The 22,113-nt window shown below is 41.4% G+C and overlaps 1 long non-coding RNA gene across 1 annotated transcript; it reads left to right on the top strand.

Annotated features, from left to right (window-relative positions):
• Positions 1-1,872: 1,872 nt before the first annotated feature.
• On the top strand, positions 1,873-19,493 carry LOC147002072 (uncharacterized). Its single transcript, XR_015048986.1, has 4 exons — positions 1,873-2,011; positions 15,448-15,523; positions 16,934-17,006; positions 19,066-19,493. It is a non-coding gene; the product is annotated as an uncharacterized LOC147002072 (long non-coding RNA).
• Positions 19,494-22,113: the final 2,620 nt, after the last annotated feature.

Here is a 22,113-nt window from a genome sequence, read left to right as displayed (position 1 = left end):
GTTTGCTAGGCCCCGGCATAGTCTCACAAGAGACAGCTATATCTGGGTCCTTTCAGCAAAATCTTGCTAGTGTATGCAATGGTGTCAGCGTTTGGAAGCTGATTATGGGATGGATCCCTGGATATGGCAGTCTCTAGATGGTCCATCCTTTCATCACAGCTCCAAACTTTGTCTCTGTAACTCCTTCCATGGGCGTTTTGTTCCCAATTCTAAGAAGGGGCATAAGGGGAATTCTTACTGCATGTAAAATGACAAAAGTTACCCAGATAAGGCAGATCTTCATGCCTGTGACAAGTACTTGAGAAAAATTAACTAAAAAAGGAGGCAATATTTATTTTTACCTGATGGTTTCAGCCCACAGGCAACTGGTTCCATTGCTGTGGGCTTAACAAAGGGCTGACTGAATGTTATGACGCAGAGCAAAGCAGTTCACCTTGAAGCAGACAAGAAGCAAAGAGGAAGATCATGTACATCATTTCAGAGCATGCTATGTTGACCTACTCCCCTTTGACCAGTCACATCTCCTGCTTTCTGTCACCTCCCCAAATACCAAGGTACTGTGAATTCACCTGATCAGAGCTTCCGAGCCCTTAGGACTCAATTACTTCCTAAACTAGCAACAATACCACTACTAAAGAAGCCTGTGGAGAAAAAAACCCATCACATTCAAACCAGGATATCCCACCTCTGAACTCAATGCTCATGTGCATTTTACAACATAAAATTAATTAAGCCCACCTCCAAGAGTCTCCGATAAGTCTTAACATTTCTCAGCTTAATTTAAACATCCCCTCTGAAAGTAAATGGCTACTTAACTGCGATTCTCTGCAGTTTAATTTAAAATGAGATTTTATTTTATTATTATTTATAATATAATATGATAATAAATTATTAATTGATAAAATAATAATTTAAAAATGAGAATACGTCCAGTACAATGACCCATGATAAGTATGCTTGCTCCAAAGATGGAGGGATAGGAGAGTGCGAAGGAAGGATCAGCCCAACAAGATGGATTCCTAGAGGGCAAACATTAAATTCTGTAGCTCTTTGTCCAGGAGCGGGGCTGGTGAATGATGGGTGAATGATGTCACGACACACGGGTGAATGACGTCACGACATCAGGTCCACTGCCTGGCGCTGGGAAGCACTGCGTTTATGGCTTTGTTAGTTGCAGTCCCTGTGAAGTGTTTCTTGGACTGGTTCTATTTACTGCCTACAGCTTTTCTCCATAGGCATTCAGGATTTGGGACATCTCTAACATCCTAAGGGTCTCTATGTCTGTCTTTTAAGGTCCATTCACACAACTTTGTACAGGGCCTGCCTATATGCTCAAAACCCTTCTTTATGCTCAAAACTCTCATCACCCCTCAGCTTTCCTTTGAAATCAGGACGGAAACCTCCATGGGTTCACAGTCCTTGAATTCTTGCATACTTGAAAACCCAGGGCTTGTGCTTGTGGCCCACTCAAACAGTAGTTCAGGCTCCCCAGCGGTGCCAGATGCGGAAGTAATTCCCTAGATGGCCCTGTAACAAAAGGAGACTTGGCTCTCTCTTCTCAAAGCAAAGTCTGTGAAATGAGTTGGAAGATTTTTAAGGCTGAACCCAGGACTTGGGGGCATTGAGTCAGGTCCCAATATGTGCTCATGGCATCTCCCCTTTTGTTTCCATTCAAGGGATGTGGCTTCTTTTAAGGGCTCTAATCTCGTTAGAAACCGTGTCTTCCTTGGCCCTAAGAACCCCACGTGTGAAACCTTTATTCTTTGAACAAAATACACACAAAGTCTTTGCCAGCGGAAAGACAAATGGCCTTTTGTCAAATACCTAGCCCGGCCCTCAGCTCTTCTACCTTCTGAGTTCCACTGTCACTGGCTGCTGAGCCCGTTGTGCTCTCGGGGTTCAAGAAGTTGTTCTTGCTTCATCTCTACCGGGAGCCTCACGAGGACAGTCGGACCCTCTGCATGCCTGTGAGCATCTGTCTTGTGAGGACAATCAGACCATCTGCATGCCTGTAAGTAACTGTCTTCTGAGGACAGTCTGCTGTCTGCACACCTCTGAGGCTCTTCTGGGACAGCCGGGCCATCTCCATGCCTGTGAGGGTCTTCTGAGGACAGTCAGACTCTCAGTATGCCTGTGAGCATCTGTGTTCTGAGTTCCACCATCACTGCCTGCTAAGCTAGCTTTGCTTTTAGCATTCTAGAGTTTTTCTTGTTTCATCTCCAAACTAACCCACATCCCTCTTTGGGACTGGTTCAGTCCCAAAGACTTCTGAGCCACGTTGTCAGGAACAACCATAGAGAGAATCCCATTTCCCCAGGATCAATTTTGGGTGTTAGTCTATTCACCCCTGTGACATTAAAAAAACAAACAAAACAAAACAAAAAAGAAAAAACAACTCTCAGGGGAGGGTTATTTACTTTAGTTCACAATCCCAGACACCTTAGTCCATGACTGCCTTGCTTTACTGCTGTGCCTGGGGCAAGGCTGGACATCACAGCAGGAAGCAGCTGATGAGCAGAACTCTGCACTTCACAACAGACAGGAAAAAGAGTCAAGGCACAGATATATTTTTCCAAGCCCAGGTCCCCAGAGACTAACTTCCTCTTACAGGACGCCCTCTCCTCCTCTCCAACGCCTCCCAGTGATGCCCTCTTACTGTAAATGCATTGAAAGAATATTTTCTTGATTAGGTTAAATATTTAGGCACAACCCAATTGGCAAACTGAGCCCCTGATACATAAGCCTGCATAAGCATTTCACATTCAAACTGTAGAAAGGCAGAGGTTCTCAACCTATGGGTCTCGACTCCTTTAGGGGATGAAAGAGCCTTTCACAGGGGTCTCCTAAGACTATTGGAAAACACAGATCTTTATATTACAATTCTTAAAAGTAGCAAAATTACAGTTATAAAAGTAGCAACAAAAATAATTTTATGGTTGGGAGTCACTACAACATGAGGAATTAAAGGGTTTCAGCATCAGGAAGACTGAGAACCACTGTGTTAGGGTGGTAAAATACTTCTTAGACAAAGCTCATGTAGGTTGTAGGATTACTCCCCATTTGGCAAAAGTATATTTATCTTAAAAATAAGAACGATGAATACCATAAGTATTCTTGCCTTCTCTTTTTACTTAAAAGCACATTTTGAAGTTCTTTTATACTTGGTATGAAAACAGAAATTGAAGGATATTCAAAGGAGATGTTAGAGAATGCTTCAGCCACCTAAAAATGAATCCTGTTCTGGGAAATGTTTAATTTCAGAAATCCTGAGAGCAAACATAAGATTTAAGGAACTGTTAATATATTTCGGTTCATATCTTGCTAAGATAACATCCAACATAATAGATACTATTAAAAATACTTGAGATAGTCAGGTGGATACCCTCACTAATTTATCTCACAGGGGAGAAAGGATCAGCAGGCCATTCCTGTTTTAATGTGCTGAGATGAGTTAACCCAGAAATAGTAATGGGAAAGCAGATTTAATAAAAAAGGAAATAGCCAACATATTACGTAGATGTCCCTGTGGCTTAGAGACTGGACATTTGTGCCCTCAGGGGGAAAGTGATGAGGTCAGATGGACTGGGACAGACCAAGGCTGGCACTTTTGCGGCAAAGCCTGGAATCAATGTTGATCTGATGGAAAGCCAGGCAGACAGTTCAACTGAGGCATTGATCTGTTGGAGCTGGCTCAGGAGGCCCTGTGTGAGGTGAGACTGTGTTCGCACAGACCAAAGCACGAGAGCAGGAAGACAGGAAACAGTATAGATGCAGGGTCTGAAAGATCTGCTCCCTGGGACCTAAATACCGAGGAAACATGGAGACCTCTGAGGAAGGTCAGGTGTCTAAGTGTCTAAGTGACCTGTGGTCACCTCATACACATTGCTGTCTTGGGAAAAGGAGAGGAGAAATGAGAAGAACCACATTTCAGTCTAACACATTAAAAAGTCATAGAAAATAATACAATTTTCGTTCCTCATTTTAAGTCATGTAATGACTGTTAAGCGATTCAGCACTTTTTTCTATCGCTTCCAAGATTCTAATCTCCAATAGTACTGATTTTTGAATCCCATTCTTATGATCACTAGAACTTTTTAATAAGAAATGACTTGACTAGGCCTTTAACAATAGGCAGCAATGCTAAGCTTTTCTTCTTTGATAACTGAGCTCACATAACTGTCAAATAAATAGTGACGCTGGGAAATGTATGGCATATTTGTAGCTGCAAACTTTGTGCTGGGTGTTGGTGTTTTACAGTGTTTTTAGTATCTAGCAATATAAAGGGGTTGCAACCTTTCTCTGTGAAGTTTCAACCTGCAAATGTTTTAGTCCCCGTGGCCAACACAACTCTGCCAGTGTAGTGAGAAGCAATCACAGCCAAATCAAATGGGAGCCGGGCAGTGGTGGCGCACGACTTTAATCCCAGCACTCGGAAGGCAGAGGCAGGCAGATTTCTGAGTTGGAGGCCAGCCTGGTCTACAAAGTGAGTTCCAGGACAGCCAGAGCTATACAGAGAAACCCTGTCTCAAAAAACCAAAAAACCAAAAAACCAAAAACCAAAAACCAAAAAACAAAAAACAAAAAACAAAAAAACAAAAAAGAAATCAAATGGGTACCAACAACACCATTCTAAAGAGGTGGAAATCACTCCCATAGTCTGTATTTGACCCATGATGTAAACAAACAAACAAACAAACAAACAGCAAATGGAAGGACAAACCTCAGTCTCTCTCTTTGAGTGAGTTTTTCTTTCTAATTGTCTAATTTACTAAAACAGGGAAAGTAGGTAGCCATTTAGGGGTATTTTTATTTTCTGTTTGTGACTGGTAACAGCCCTAAACTGAATCCCCTTCTTGCTTTTAAGATGCAACAAAACTAGGGTATCTGGGTCCAAGCTTTCATACAACAAACGCATCTCATTTTTTAAATACTTGCATAGAATAAGGCCCCCCTGGAGTCTTTGAAACAAAGCCATCAATCCACGAACCTGATCCAACTTAAATGTTCCGCATTCAAATGCAACAGCAGAAATTAGTATGTAAACTGGAAAGGAAAAACAAAATAAAAACAAAAAACCTTCAGTGTCAAACACCTAGAATGTTAAGTGTTGTCTATATATGCTTTATGTATGAGTTTTTTTCATTGCGTGTGCATGTGCGTGTGTATACAGATATGTGTCTCCCACACAAATGTCTTGATTTTTTTTTTAACCAAATTTTTTTTCTTTCAAAACTGCTCTCTTAGTACTACATTGTCAGATATGGTAGCCATAGGCATGTGTGGCTTTGAATACTTTTTTTCACTAAGTATAATTCAACTTACGCCGCTCAGTCGCACCTGCACTCTTCTTTAGCGTGTTCATGGACCACAAACATCCCGTGCTCCACACCATGTCCCATTATTTGTAGAAGACATGTGTGGTGGAAGTCCTACAATCAGAAATGCTAATGGGACACACTGACATTTATTTTTGGTGTTGTAAGTACAGTAGCACATAATTAAAAATATTATCTCTCCTTTTTTTAAAGCAACCTATTTCTTTCTTTTTTTAAAAGATTTATTTATTTATTTATTTATTTATTTATTTATTTATTTATTATATGTAAGTACACCGTAGCTGTCTTCAGACACTCTAGAAGAGGGCATCAGATCTCATTATGGGTGGTTGTGAGCCACCATGTGGTTGCTGGGGTTTGAACTTCGGACCTTTGGAAGAGCAGTTGGGTGCTCTTACCCACTAAGCCATCTCACCAGCCCAAGCAGCCTATTTCTTATTCTCCACTCCAATCTATTTAAGCTCTCTGCACTCAGAATGCCTTTGGTAGTAGTTTAATTACTTCTAGGTGTTTTCCATTCTTTCTTTCTCCAGCTTCGTTGACAACAGTGGCCAGCTAAGAAGCCTGCATAAATTTACCTTCTTTCAACTAGCTTGTACACACAGAGTTAATTAAAAAAAAAGTAAATGTAAAATCTCTTCTAAAACCTAGAAAACCACCAAAATAAAAGTTGAGTAAAGGGCTGAATAGACAGCTCAGAAGTCAAGAACACCGTTTCTTCTTCTAGAGGACTTAGGTTCAATTCCCAGCCCAACATGGTGGCTCACAACCATCTGTAACCCCAGTGCCGGGGCGTTGGAAGCTTTTTAATGACCTCCAGGAGCACCTGGTAGACATATATTGCAGAGACGCCCATGAAAACAAAACACCCATGCATATAAAATAATAACAAATAAATTGAAAAATAAAAACAAATTGGGGGGCGGGAAGAGTTGAGCTAAATCCTACTAGAAGAGAAATACCCTAATTAAGAGCCAGTCCAAATGCTTGCTTACTTTCTTTATCTCGGAAATGAAGATATTTCACAATGGGAAGAACTTGATGCACTCTTAATTCTTTTTAGATATTTTAACACATTTATCGTCGTCTGCCCACAGTTAAATTGATGAGAAGAAATCTTAACCTTTGCTACTTGTGAATCAAGGGTTGGGAACAGAATCTTTGCATGTACAATCAGGCTGAAGTGAGGTCATTATGTTGGGCTCAAATCCGATGTAGTGATGTTTTTGTAAGAAGAAAATTTGGCCCTGGAGACCAAGGGAGTAAGGAGAATGCTATTTGCAGACACAGAGGCACACAGGGAATAGATAATCATGAGAAAATGTATAGAGATTGGAATGATGCATCTATAAGCCCAAGAATGCACAGGGTAGCTACCTGACAGCTGCCAGAAACTGGGAGACGAACACGTAGAAGGAACCAACCTTGCTGGATTCTTAATGTCCAGTTTATAGCTTCCAGCTTCTATTAAAGAGCCTAGTTCTCTCATTTCAGGCCTCCCAGTTGATGGGAATCTCAGGAAACTCACGTACTGCACCGTGGCCAAAGTAAGCCAAATTCTGTAATGTGCTAGGAACATTCTGGTCCTTGCTGTTTAGGGATGTCAGTGGTGAGAGCACAGTTAGGAACCTGGCGGTCTTGGCAGGCTATTTCTTTTCTCTGGTTTCACTTTTATTTATCTTTCATTAAGATAATCTGGGGCTTCTAAATGTCAAATGGAAAGTGGCCATTCTAACTTTTCCTCTTTTTGTTGTGTGAATCCAGGGCTATTGCCAAGGGCAGTTTGGCAAACTGTCAAGTACTGATAATATGACTGACAAACCTGATATGTCAGCGATTGTTCTACTGTATTAGCTTTTTTGAGTACCATGAGCTCATAAAATATAACAAAGCATTGTACTGTCTAAACTCTTCAGTGTTCATGTAACTCCTATTGTCTTAGTTTGTGCCTGTCAGAGGAAGCTTTCTGATGTCTTTGTTCTCTTTCAATGCCTTTCCCCTTAATTTGATCTATATTTGATGACTCAAATGGGGATAATACCATGTACCTGACATATCGGAAACATACATACTGATAAAAGCAGTGTTTCAGTGTTATACGTGCCTAAGAGGCTCACTATAGAGTCAGAGGTAGGACATTTTGCAGGAAGCAGTATTATAGTAGCTAAGATGTATTGCCTTGTTCTCTAGCTGTTTGACAGAGGACAATCCTTTTCATTAGACGACTGAAATCCTCATTGTTGAGCTAAGGGGCCCAATGATGGTCTCAGCTAAGATTATGAACTCAGGTTATCTGGCTACAAAGTCTTTATCCTTGGCTTTCTGCTGGGATATACTCTATACTAACCTGAACATTGAATATTTTCTTTTCCAAAACCCAATGTTTCCTGTATCCTTTTCTCAGAATGCAAAATCTGGCTCTACAGGATATGTCAAGGTTGCAGGATCTTTCTTGTGTTTAGACACTAGGTCTTATAAGATGTCACTCAACTGGTTGAGTGACTAGGGCCATGTGGGTACCATATAAAGTTACATTTTCTCCAATTCAGTGAGAGCACCAATAAAATCAAATTTAAAATAGTAAAAGTGGTTATTTGCAAATTTATCTAGTTATGTACTTATGCATATTTGGCAAGATATCAAGGTAGAGGATGTAAGCCCAGTAGGTCTTTTGAGGAGCACCTACATTCTAGCAACACCTGCTGTCAAAATGGCCAACAGAAGGAAGCTTGAGACAGAATTGCTTCTAGGACAAGGCTGTAATTCCACCTACCTCACATTCCTATTTATAATAAAAATGTCCTGAAATTATTTTCATAGATAATATAACCTCTAATATACACAATTGAAAAGGTTAATACAAAGTCAAGTAATGCATAAAGAATAAATATAAGGAAAGGATATGACAATGTCGGTCTGTTCTTCATTGCCCGAGGCAACTGTGGCAACGTCCCATCAAATGCTCCCTCTCATTCCTGGGATCCCTGTGAATGCGGCTACAAATGCATCCATCCCTGTCCTGATGTAGGGATGAAAAGCTCACACTCATACTACGTGTGACCCTGTCACAGATCTGATGTTTCCTGGTGATGAATATCTAGGTGACATCCCAAAGTGGGGGAAAAGTTACTCTTCACTTGATTAAATGAGAATGTTGTCAACAAACATATAATTTCCCTTATGTTAGTGCCATTGCAGACATAGCAAAGGATAATGGCCAATATTGTTAGCTTAGATTGAGAAATGTGCTAGTTAGTTTTTTGTTAATTTGACACACACAAGCTAGAGTCTGGAAACAAAACCTCGACCAAGAAAACACCTCCATCAGCATAGTCGACAGGCAAATCTGTGAAGACATTTTTCTTGTGTGATGACATGGGAGGGGTTCTCACCTCCATCACAGACAGGCAAATCTGTGAAGACATTTTTCTTGTGTGATGATATGGGAGGGGTTCTCACCTACATCAGATGTGCCAGACCTAGGCAGACAGGCTTAGATGCTATAAGAAAAGAGGTAGAGTACACCATGGAGAGCAAGCCAGTAAGTGGCCTCTGTTTCTCTTCTGCCTCAAGGTTCCTGCCTTGAATTCCTGTCCTGACTGCCCTTTGTGGAGGACTGACTGTGGCCCAGGAGGTGTAAGTTGAAATAACCTCTTCCTCCCCCTGGTTGCTTTTGGTCAGAAGCAGACAGGGAACGAGTACAGCTAGCATTGCTTAAGCATACTTCTGGATCTCCCTTCACGGATGTTCTCAGGACGATTAACCAAAAGGAAGAGCCACCCCGAATGTGGGCAGCACCATCCCAATAGTCTGGGAAGCCAGAGAAAATGGAAGAGGGTGGGGAGGAAGAACCGTGCTGCCAAAGACATCCTGTCTGCTTCTTGCCTACCGTGTGATACGCCCCATTTTGGGCTCATTTTAATAGAAACAGCCAACTAAGGTCCAAAGCCTTTGTAATTGTGAATCGAAATAAACACCTATGCCACACATTTACCACATCTGTGATAACAACTAATGTAGACAATGTAGACACGAATGTGAGTTGTGATGGCAAGTTTGTTTACATGGTGTTATTTACTTATTCATTTATTTTTTTAGTTAGCATAGCTAGGCTATTTTCATGCATGTGTATTATTGGACTTTGCTCATGTCTAATTACTATGATTTTTGCAAGCCTATGTCCCCTCCTCTCACAGGTCCACTTCCTGCTTTCAAAGAGTCCCCCCGCCCCCATCCCCACTTCATGTTATGTACTATGTGATATTTTAATTTTAAATCTCTCATTACTTTGTTTTTCTCTCCCCTACCCTCCTTCAGCCCCCTCCTCCCACCACCCTTCCACACTTTTATTCTTATATCTTTCATATATATGTGTGTATATTTATGTATTCATGATATACATGCATATATTCCTCACATAAGAAAAAATGTGATATTTGTCTGAGTCCAGATTATTTGTTGACCATGATGATCTCCAGTTCCATTAATTTTCCTGAAAATGATATAAATTCATGCTTAGCAGCTGAATAAAACTTTGTTGTGAAGGGCTGTGGAGACAGCACAGATACTGAAATGGTTGTTGCTTAAACATATGGACCTGGTTTTTAAGACCTTAGAAGGTAGGTTTCGGGTGCCTGCAATCCCAGGGCTGGAGAAGGGAGACCATAAGATCCTGGGACTCACTGACCACCCAGCATACTCTTAGTCAGCGAGCTTCAGGTCCCAGTGAGAGGCCATGTCTCAGAAATAAAGTGGATGGTGTCTGATGGGTAATGACACCAAGGCCTCTCATCTTGGCCTCTTTGGCCTCTATATCTTGTACTTGTACACACACGTGCACACACACACACACACACACACACACACACACACACACACACACCATGCAAAGCTTTTCCAGCTTCTAGTAGTTTAGTTTATTTCTGGGCATTTAAAATTTTTAATTATTGTGGTTATTTACCTCTTTGGATAAGTTCATTCCTAGATATTTTAATTGAAGCTATTATAAGAGATACCAAACACAAGTCTTTTCTATTAAACACTATACAACTTGTGTTTAGGACAAGGAGTTAAAAATTTCAACTCCCCCACTTTGTAAGACTTTTATGCAAATGTTTTAGTCCTCTCCACTGGATAAAATTGTGAGGTCAGACCCTAGTCAGTGGGGAAAAGACACCGCCATCACCAGAGTTAGAATAAAAACCAAATGCACTTGTTATCTTGGTGTGTGTTCCCCTTTGCAAGCACACCCTCTCATTCAAGAATAAATCTTGCCATGTCCACTTGCTTTGCCTTCTGAATCTCATTTCTAGCAGTAGTATCATGTTTGTCATGTAGGAAAGATCCTGAGGTTTTTGTTTTTGTTTTTTTGTTTTGTTTTGTTTTTTAGATCCCCTATATAGCTGAGGAAGACTTTAAAAATAATGTTATGTTCTAGTCTAGAGAAATCTCTAAAATAGATCTGAGAAACTGTTTTCTGTGGTGTTTGTATGGAATATTAGGCATGTTTCTAATAATGTTCATTTAGTCTATACTGTCATATAGCTCTGATGTTTATTTGTTCCTATTACTATTATTAATCTGGGTGATCTGCCTACTGATTAGATTACTGAAATCATTCACCATTTTTGTGCTGAGGTCAATTGATGCTTGAAATCCACTAGGGTTTGTTTTATGAACTTAGGTGTGCCAGCACTTGGTACATCATAGACATATAGAATAGTTATACTTTCTTGATTGATTGTTCCCTTAATCAATGTGAAATGATCTTTATTTTCTTGGCCTGCTTTTGGTTTGAAGTTGACTTTGTCAGGATTTTCAAGTTTATTTTGATTGATTTGTGGTTTTGGTGCTTAATATTTGGAGTTTGTTGAGAACTTTGTCAATCAGCTTTTGAGGATAGTCTTCTTTATTATGTAGAAGTTTTTAATTGGATGCAATAACATGGGTCAAAGTTTGCAATTTTCTCCTGACCATAGGCCTCAATAAAACCCCATCTTAGTGCTTTTATTTTTTTAATTTAAAAAACTTATTTTTTTACATTTTATTCAATATGGAGTGTGTGTGTGTGTGTGTGTGTGTGTGTAGAGGTTGTACATGCCACAGGACAACTTGTTGGGACTGGTTCTCTTTCTCCACTGTATATGTTCTGGGGATTGAACTTGGGCCATCAAGCTTGGTGGCAAGTGCCTTTACCTTCTGATCCATCTCATTAACTTATGACATTGGCCCCAACTCGTCTCTGGCTTTGTTGTCTACTGAGGGTCTTTGAGTAGAAGGAGAGCAGGCTGAGCAGCTTTCATAAAGAACAGACCACGACAAGGCCCATCCGTGAAGGACAACCAGCGTCTGGAGGATTGATTGGTGAATAGTTCCTGTGTGGTGAGAATGTTGGTTTCTTTTAAAAACACAGAAATATTATAAGTTTTCTAATTTTTGCTTTAATCCCACGTGTGGAAGATGGGGTTACTTCAGATAGCTGACTATGATTTACTTCGTTTTCAATCAGGGGTGTGATCTTGCTACCTACAGAGAGTTCTGGGGAATGTGTGACAGATCTTCTGGGGACTCTTCAGAGGGTATTTCAATCTAGGGCCCCAAGAGGTGGTGGTCTTGCTGTTGGTGCATTGTTGGTTGTTGGTCAGTTGCTGTTGATTGCTGTGGGTTGTGGTTTGTTTAAATAGAAGAAGAAATTAGATATCCTGACGGTGAAAATCAAATTTTCCCCAAGGAACTTGAGGCCCCTTATCAGCAGGAACTAATCTAATGATAATGTCACCCCCTTTCCCCTCTGTCCTTTCCCCCACCTCCTACCTAGTATTAGGGGGTTAAAAGGGTGGAAGAAAAGGGTGGAAGAGAAAAGAACCCACAAAGTAGCCAAAAATCTGGCTACATTCCTAAGTAATTAAGACCTCAGAGACAAGGCTGGGAAAGAGCTGCAAACCCTTGTCACTAGAATAATTTCAGAGATCCACTAATAATTACTAGTTCTGGCTTCCAAGAAGTCAGAGAGAGTAGTTAGAAACTGAGCTCCGATCTCTGAGGGCACTGATGCAGCACAGAGCTCTGAAAGCTTCCAGTTCCAGAGTGCAGAGACTTAATACCATAAAATCAGAGCACCTCTGGCACAAGCCCTTGGAGATGTACTGAAAAGTCCTTGAGTGTCATTAGCACTCACAGTTCAGGGCTTTTAAAACTAACTGGACTATTTTGTATGTTCATGTTTTCTAGCTAAGTAGAGCAGAGTCAATCTCAACCAGTTGGTGACACTAAGAATTCAAGATCTTAATTGCTTAAGATTTGCTCAAAGGCCCAAGGTTAGTGACTCCAAGACTAGAAAAATTCATCTTTGAGCCCACAAAGAAGTCCAAATTTCAAGGAGTATACTCCCAGGATACCACGGGAAATATGCACAGGGTAGTTAGCTCATTCCAAAAAGGAGGAATAGGGAAATTAAATAGATGGATCAAGAAGTTGTGAAACTCAACAGGCAAAATATTAAATTTCAAGCTACTTGTCTGACATGTGGGTCAATCTGTGGAATGATACTTGCTCCCAGATGGAGCCGACACAGTTATTTCCTTGGATATATTTTCCACACTGACTTCAGTTCCTATTCTCAGGACACTGGATGTGCCAGCCACACCTCTACCTCCCCAGCCTTTCTATTGAAGCTTCAACTACATAGCTTCATTCTTGTGGGTCCAGTAGGCATCAGTCTATGGGAAAAGTGCAGATACTTTAAGCCTGTATCACATGGCCGGGCTCCCAAACTTTTTTTATTTTTGAAAAAACGAAAAAGACAGTTTGGCAAACTTAGCAACTTAGGTTCTGGATGCTCTTATGACTCATTATAGAGGCTACCGCGACCTCATAACTCTTGCCTTTCACAAACCTCCAAAAGTAGAGTGTGGTGTGGGCAATGCCCAAGTCTACTCCCACTGGGAAAACTATGTGGCTCTTCCTGCATTGTAACAGCTGTGGCCTGCGCATTGGCAGGTGAATATTGAAGCAGTCCTAGATGAACAGGGTACTCGTGAGCTCTCCTTGGTGAACTGATTCTGCTCCGGACTGTGGTTTGAATGTGAAATGGCTTCCATAGGCTCCGGTGTTTGCACACTTGGTTCTCAGTTGGTGGCGCCATTCTGGGTAGAAAGAATGAATGGCTGTTGGAGATGGGTCACAGGAAGTAGGTCTTTGAAAGTTACGGTGTAGCCCTGCTTCTGGCCTGAGATCTTTGTTCTTTGTCTTAGTTAGGGTTTCATGGCAGTGAAGAGACACCGTGACTAAGGCATGTTGACATGTGGGTCAATCTGTAGAGGGATATTTGCTCCCTGATGGAGCCGACATAGTCCTTTTCTTGGGTATATTTTTCACATTGCCTTCAGTTTCTACCCTCAGGATACTGGATATGGTTGCCACCTCTATTTTCCTAACCTCTTTTAAAGGCAAACTTTTCATTGGGGCTGGCTTACAGTTTCAGAGGTTCAGTCCATTATCATTATGGTGGGAAGCATGGCAGTGTGCAGGCAGGCATGGTGTTGGAGGAGCCAGAGTTCTTCATCTCTATCCAAAGGCAGCCAGGTGGAGACTGTCTTGTCCAGGCAGCCAAGAGGTCAGGGGGAGGCTCTGCTCCACATTGGGCAGAGATTGAGCACTAGGAGACCTCAAAGATTGCCTACATAGTGAGACACTTCCTCCAACAAGGCTACACCTATTCCAACAAGGCCATACCTCCTACTAGTGCCACTTGCCATGGGCCAAGCATATTTAAGCCACCATATTCCTCATCTGCCAAGCTGTGTGGCAAGCTACTGCTGCTATGGATTGAGATGCCTTGTTCTCCCCACTATGATGGGCTTGTATCCTTCAAAACTGTGAGCCATAATAAGTCCTCCTTCTATTAAGTGTTTCTATCATGTACCTTATCACAGTGACAAAAAGGGTAACACAAAAGTCTTTGGAACAAATCAATAATGCTACACTTTAAAAACTTGTTTTTTTTGTGTGTGTGTGGGTATTTTGTCTGCTTGTATGTCTCTTATCACATGCATGCTTGAAGCATTCTTATAAAAGAATAAGATCTCCTGAGCCTGGGGTAACAGATGGTAATGGGCTGCTATGTGGAGTCTGGGCATACGACCTAAGTCACCTGGAAGAAAAACCAATGTTTTTAACCACTGAGCCATCTCTTTGGCCCCAGTGTCACACTTGAACCTGTGATAAGTGGGTGATTGTGGTGGTTTGAATAAGAATGTCCCTCACAGGCTCATATATTTGAATGCTTAGTCACGGGTGAGTGGTACTATTGGAAAGGGTTAGAAAGATTAGGAGGTGTGGCCTTGTCGGAGGATATGTGTCATTGGGGGTGGGCTTTGAGGTTTCAAAAGCCCAAGTGTGGTTCAGTGTCATGCTCTCTTTGTCTGTAAGTCAGGATGTAGCTTTTAGTTACTACTCCAGCACCACGTGTGCCACCATGCTCCCTGCCATGATGATAATGGACTAGGCCTCTGAAACTGTGAGCCAGCCCCCTGTAAATGCTTTCTTGCATAAGAGTTGTCTTAGCCATGGTGTCTCTTCACAGCAACAGAATAGCAACTAACTAACCGCAGTGGTGTTGCAGCTAGAGGGTTTGAATGAGCAATGTCCCTCCATAGGCTCAATTATGTGAGCACTTGGTCCCCAGCTGGTGGCACTGTTTGGAGGTGTTTGGAAAGCTTTGAGAGCAATAGGTGTGTGACTGAAGGCTGGCGTTCAGAGTCTGTGCTTCACCCTCTATCCACTGTACTCTCTCTGCTTTCTGTGTGTGAACAGAGCTGCGACCTCTCGGCTTCCTGATTTGGTTACCTGTTGCCATGCTTCCTCTACCACTACAAGCTTTCTCTCTGGCACTGTAAGCCAAAATAAGCGCTTCCTTTTATAAGACACTTTGGTCATGGTGTTTTTACCATAGCAGCAACAACAAAAAAATAGCTAACATACTAGGTTCTGTTTTTTCTTTGTTTCTTTTCATGAGTGCTCATCTGTTTTTACCTTCTTTAGTTGTGTCTTTAAGTGTGCATTTGAGAAGTTTTCAAATCTTTTAACTTCCCTTCCTTTTGGATCCCTTTAGTAAATGTGACTAAAAGAAGCCAATAATAGCCATGTCACAGAAGAGACGCTTACTTTCTTGGACTCTCCTGTTTACGGTAAGCTCCATCACTGTTTACAAATTCCTCCCACAACCACTTCCAAGGGGTTTTCCACATTTAGATAGTCAGAAATGGCCTCACTACTTGTTAGCTTTACGTTATTATGATAACCTAACATAACTAACTTATAAAGAGAAAAGATTTCCTTTGTGTAACAGTTGGGAAGTTTCAGTACAAGACCATGCAGCCCCATCTGTTTGGACCTCTGGTAAAGACACCGCACCATGGTGGGTGCTTGTGATGGGACAATTCCTGAAAGAAGCTGAGAGAGAGGTAGTCAGGGCCTTATAACCACCTCTACATGCACTACATTGTGGAAACAGAGCTGGAGAGTAAGTCCCTAAGACAGTGGCCTTTGATAAGCTGGGAGGACAGGAAGAGAAAGGTACAGGCAGGTAGGGATTTCTTCTGCATAGAGCTTTAGAAACATGGACTCCGTGGACTATTGGGAAAGATGAGTTTTACTGCTGATCACGTAGATACAATGTGTCCTTACCTGTACTGGGTAGCTACTAGAATGTTAGAATTATTCACTCTCTCTCATTCCTTTCTGTGCCCTGTGTACTTTGTGTAGGAAGGAATGTGAATTGGAGGCACACTCGGGAGTTCACGTTCTGATTTGTCTTTAGCTTCTTGGCTCCTTCGCCTTCTTCATCCTTCTGCATGTCTAGGGTAACAAAGCGTGCCCAGGCTTTTTCTTCAAAGACGTTAGGAAATCAAAGACAGAACAAAGGTCGAAAAGAAATATAGTATGGAATTCTGAGGAGCCGCTTATTTCTGGTCTGTTCTTTTAATGCATAGTGGTAATTAATGTTGGCTATAGGTAACTCAATGTAGAAATGTCATGGTCTTGACAAATGTATAGACTAGCTTTGTGTTTTCACAATGTTTTCCCATATATTGCTTAATTGTGTATTTGTAACCACTTGATGGAGTGAGTAACGTGATTGTAATTGATAGTGATTCTTACAATTGCAGAAACTGAGGTCCAGAATCCAGACCATGTATTTATCAATTTTGTTTATCAATTTTAGTTTTTCATTTCCCATTTTAGACTGCTTTCAAAGGACTACAGAAGAGGCATATAGGAGTCAATTCTTACTTCACTTCTGCAAAGCTTTATACCATATTACTCTGAGTAATGTTGAATTTCCAGATCATTGTGGGAAGGATCTGGGAAAAAAAAACATTGTATTTTTTTTTCAATTACAAAATATAAAAATAAAAACAAAAATTCAGGTTGAAGTTTCCTCCTTTTCTTTGGCCTCTCTCAATAAAATCTGCCATCCATTTAACAGCTATCCCATGAGATCCTGCATACCCCTGTAATTACAGATGTTACATCATACAGCTGTAATTTGTTTACCTGTCTCCCCAACCTCCTGCTTCATTTTCCTCTACCCCTAGGGATGGTGAGACACAGTCTATTCATCTTTGCTCCCCCATACCTGGAACGTTGCTAGACACAAAAATTCAGAAAGTAAGTATGCACTTATCTGTAATTTGTCACACCCGTGGCCTCAGGCAACTTGCATGCATCTTCTCTCCTTAAGAGCCATGTGGACTGAGCTCTTTATCGTTTGACTGCTATTATTTAGTTAGTGCTACATTTTCTGCTACTGAGATAGAATATATAATAGAATTACAGTTCTAAAGATTATTTCTCAAATATAACCAAATGCATATATTCATAATTTCTACATGTTATATATATGATATATGTGATATACATGTATATATACTGATATATATGTATATATATAATTTTATTTTTAATATAAACAACTTGGAAATACATAGCAAAAAATAACCTAAATAATGAAGTTTTAAAAGAACTTCTAAAATGAGAAAGCAATGATTACAGAACACCAACTCCTGCAGTCAGTGCCGCAGGCTTATCCTAACATAAACATAATAAATTTAGTTGATGATGTTGTTGGTTGTGTGGCTCTTTTAGAATTTAAATGCATATTTTTAAATGAATAAAATTTCATCTAGGTACTTATTAATTTAATTTAATTTGTTTTGAGACAGGGTTTTTCTATCTAGCTCAGACTTGCCTTGAACTCATTATGAAGCCTAGGCTGGCCTTGAATTCAGCCTCCCAAATGCTAAGCCGATAGGCTACTTTTTACTTTTTACTGATTCCTAATAACTGTCATAGCATACAGAAATGGTTGATCATGATTTTTTCAAATGTTTCTCTCCATTGCCAAAATTCAATGGTATGTACGTAATTATGACCTTCTTTTCCAATTAAAATGTAACGCTGGTTCCATGATAGTGGAAACAACACTGTATCACACATACTTTAAAATATTGTCTTATGGTTATAGCTAATGCTGAACCTAATGTAAGAGCTAACGTAGCATTGATTAAGTCTGCATAGGGAGAGGAAAACAAGTCTTGGGGAGAATGCAGGCAGAACTGTGTAGGCTTGGCTGATCACGCTGAATCAAGCCTGCATGTGATGATGGGTACCCAAGTCCTCCAAGCTTGCCTCTTCTTCATTGGAGGATCCAGGGAGGCCCCAGCGTCCTAGGCCTGGCTCGAACATTACCTGTTACACGGGTGGGCATTACATTTTTACTGAGATAGTTCAATCAACTCTGCTGATTTTTGTTTTGTTTTGTTTTGTTTGTTTGTTTGTTTTATATTCTGAAATGGTGCAATCAGGGGCTTTGATGTGTTAGCTAAGGCTGTTGATCTGTTGTTCCAAGCTGCCAATTTTCAGACTGCTTGCACAGTTTGGGAACTTTCTATTTGATTTGTAAGTTATTTATTTATTTATTTATATTTATTGAGGGGAAAAATCTGCATTAGCAGTTTTCATGTGTTTCCCTAACACTGACATATGATTGACAGTCTGTACGCTCTACTTTTTCTGATCCATCTTGTCTCATTCCGTGTTGTTATTCTCCCTCAATCTCTCTCTCTCTCTCTCTCTGTCTCTCTCTGTTTCTGTCTGTCTGTCTGTCTGTCTGTCTGTGTGCCTCTCTCTGTTTCTGTCTGTCGTCTCTCTCTCTCTCTCTCTCTGTCTCTCTGTCTCTCTCTCTCTCTCTGTGTGTATGTGCGCGCATGCTGGTTACATTTTCTTTCTTTTTTTTTTTTTTTTGTCAATTTGATCCAGGTTAGGGTCATCTGCCTCCATTAGATTGGCCTTTAGGTAAGTTTATGGTGGGCATTTCTTTGATCAACAGTTGGTGTGTAGGGCTCAGTTAACAGTGAATGATTCTGTCCCTGGGCCGACAGTCCTGGAAGTACACATAAGGTCGCTGAGCCTGAGCCTGGAGAGCAAGCCACTAAGCAGCAGTCTTCCACGGTTTCTTTAGTGCCTGCTTCCAGGTTCCTGCATGTTTTCCCTCAGGGATGGATGTGACCTGGAAGTTATAAGATCGAATATACCCTTTTCTCCCTAATTAGTTATGGTTTCTGTTGTTGTGAAGAGACACTATGACCACAGCAACTCTTACAAAGGAAAACATTTCATTGGAGCTGGCTTACAGTTTCAGAGGTTTAATTCATTATTGTCATGACAGGAAGCACGGCCGCGTGCAGGAGAAGAGGCAGAGAAGGAGCAGAGAGTTCTACATCTTGATCTGCAGGCAACAAAAGAAGACTGTCACACTGGCCAGACTTGAGCATATATGACCTCAAAGTCCACCCCCCGCCCCCATAGTGACATGCTTCCTCCACCAAGGCCACACCTCCTAATAGTGCCAGTCATTCAAACACAGAGTCTATGGGGGCCGTTCATTCCTGTTCGAGTCACCACTTTCTCCAGGCTGCTTTTGGTCATGGTGCTTATCCTAGCAACAGAAAGCCAACCAGATCACGGAGTGATTCTCCAGAACGAAGCTCACAGTTTATGATCTTCAGCCTGGTTTCAGTCAGGCATATTTTTTTAACTTAATTTTTTTATTGGATATTGTCTTTATTTACATTTTGAATGTTATCCCCTTTCCTGGTTCCCTCCCTCTACTCCCCCCCCCCCACAAATCCTCTCTCCCATCTTCCCTCCCCCTGCTTCTATGAGGGTGTTTCTCCACCCACTCACCCACTCCCACCTCCCCGCCCTCGATTCCCCCACACTGGGGCATCTATCAAACCTTCATAGGACCAAGGACCTCTTCTCCCATTGATGCCTTCAGTCAGGCATTTTAACTCATTCACAGCTTGGTGTGTTGGAGTTTTCAACCATTTATTATTTCTTTTTTATGTTTGTACATGTCCAAACTCCTTCCTTTCACCCTAGTGTCTCTTGGGAAAACCATTTTAGGTTTTCCTCAAGAACACATTTTTTTTTTTTGGTGGTTTTAATTTTTTTCTCATTCTATTTTGAATGATAATAAGCCTTCTTAAATGCGTTAACCTCCCTTCTAGCCTACCACCTACCAAAGTGGAAAAGAAAGCTTATTAGGATACAGGAGTAGTGGACCTGTTTAGAATTTGTTCTCTTGAGCAAATTCCATTTGCGTTGTCAGGAACTCAGCAGTTCAGTTCACAGGCACGATCTACAGCAGCAGCTTGGTCCACTCGCAAACACGTCACGAGTATACCAGCAGTTCAGCTTGGTAGTATAGGGTTAGTGAACACAAATCAGCAGTAGTGCCAGGGAAATGTTTGTGATCGTCCAAAAACAGACAGGAGCCCATCCCTTGCAATCACAGTAGGACCTTTTTATTTGAGCTACCTTGAGCCCCTCAGGACCCTGCCGTCACACAGGACGGTTTTGGTGATGAAGAGCCCTAAATGTCTATCAGGGCAAGACTTTATAGAGAGCTATAAGTGTGTGTGTGTGTGTATGTTTAAGCATTTAATTGGAGAGCTACTATGGTCTTTAACATAATTGGCTGGTGCTGGGAGTCACATCATAAACTTAATTATTCCTTCCCTCTGCATTGGTGGTCATTAGGCAGGGGGTGGGCTTGTAACCTGGAGGTGCAGATCTGTTGGGGGAATAACCCAGAGGCACTGGTCTTGTCAGGTGTGCAACCTAGAGACATAGGTCTTGTTGGGGGCAAGCCTAGAGACTGGAGCTAGGTTCGGGTTTTGTTGGTGGGTAACTTGGAAACTAAGGTACTGGCCTGTGAGTTTACCTGAGTTCAAACTTAGGTCAGGTTCTCTAGCCTGACAGCCAGGCCTCAGCCACATTGGCACAAGTCAGCAAGAGGGACCATGACCACCAGGGATACCAGGAGAAGTTCTCGGCTGTGCCTTTCTCAGAGAAGTGGAGATCAAGAAGTGTTGCAAAGCTAGCTATGGAAGCAAGCCCTCATCACTCTCCATTGAGTCCTGTTTATATTCCCTCCAAACATCATGTATCCACCACGAGTCTTGCCTTAGCACGAGAATCTGTCTTTGTATCAGCTGACATCACTCTACCCAAACCCTTGGAAGCATCAAGAAGCCACCAGAACACCAATCAGAACTGTTTTTGGTGCATCTCTCTCTATGGAATAATGACGGAGCTCTATATACTGTAAGTGGAACCAATACATGTGTGTCGTTAGCAAAGAATCTTTCATCACTCATCCTTACTGATCATACCCACTTCCTGAACACAAGTGTGCAAGGGGTACATACTGTGTGTGGTAGAGGACTCGTGTACCTACATTCTAGGATGAAGCTTACTTCTCTCCTGATTTATTTATTTATTTATTTAGCCCAGAGCCTTAAGCTTTTGATAACTACCAAGCAGGTTTCTTCTCCCGGAAAATGCCTTCTTCTGTGTATGCAGGTGGGTGCAGGAAGAGAGGCAGTGGCCTGAATGTCACCAATGGCACCTACATAATGAGGTGGGGGGGGGGTCTCAGGACAAATCAACGAAAACATCTTAGTTTCCCATAGGTTTTTGTTGGAGCCAGTTTTTGTCTTTTCAAAGCAAGCATCCCTGGGTGGGGATCATCAGTGACAACTCTATTCGTAGCCATACTGTTTTCTGCATTTGGCTCTTAAAGTCACCCTAGGGTCAGGTTCCAGTCCACTAAGTCATCTTCAGAAGGAAGCCTCTGTGAAGACTTCGGAAGCCAGAGCTGGTATCCCTGCCACAGAACTTGACACCTTTTATTTCTTTAAACAATATCTCACTTTCCTTATATGCAGGTGACTCCAGCTTCACTGGTCTCTCCCTCAGGACTTTGCCTTGAGTGACTTGTCCTTAGTATCTTTACCCATGAGGAAATGATGGAGCCATTAATGGAGACTTGTCTGAGCTTTTGAAGGTCACCATGGTTTGGGTGCAAATGTCCTCCTAGAAGGCTTTCTGTCTTCTGTTCTTGAGGCAGAAATGGCCTCGGGTGTCTATATGTAAATTCAAATTTCCCAGGCTTCTCTACATTATCAGGAATGTGGTTACCTAAGGAATTGATGAACATTACCTGTTAGCTGTTTTAGCCTTCTTTTAGGGTAAGAGCTATTAATCTTGCAATACAAATATGTAGCTGTACCACATCTATTCTAACAAGGCCACACCTCCTAATAGTGTCACTTCCCATGAAAACACACACACACACTATTATACTATCAGATGATGGTTATGTGTATATCCATATATGTGTATGGATGTATGTAAAGTGAGCATTGGG

This window comes from Mus caroli, unplaced genomic scaffold, assembly GCF_978045245.1.
Source record: "Mus caroli unplaced genomic scaffold, Mus_caroli_1 scaffold_11, whole genome shotgun sequence".
NCBI lineage: Eukaryota > Metazoa > Chordata > Mammalia > Rodentia > Muridae > Mus > Mus caroli.
The sequence above is the reverse complement of the archived record's forward strand: the minus strand, read 5'-3'. Positions and strand labels throughout refer to the sequence as shown.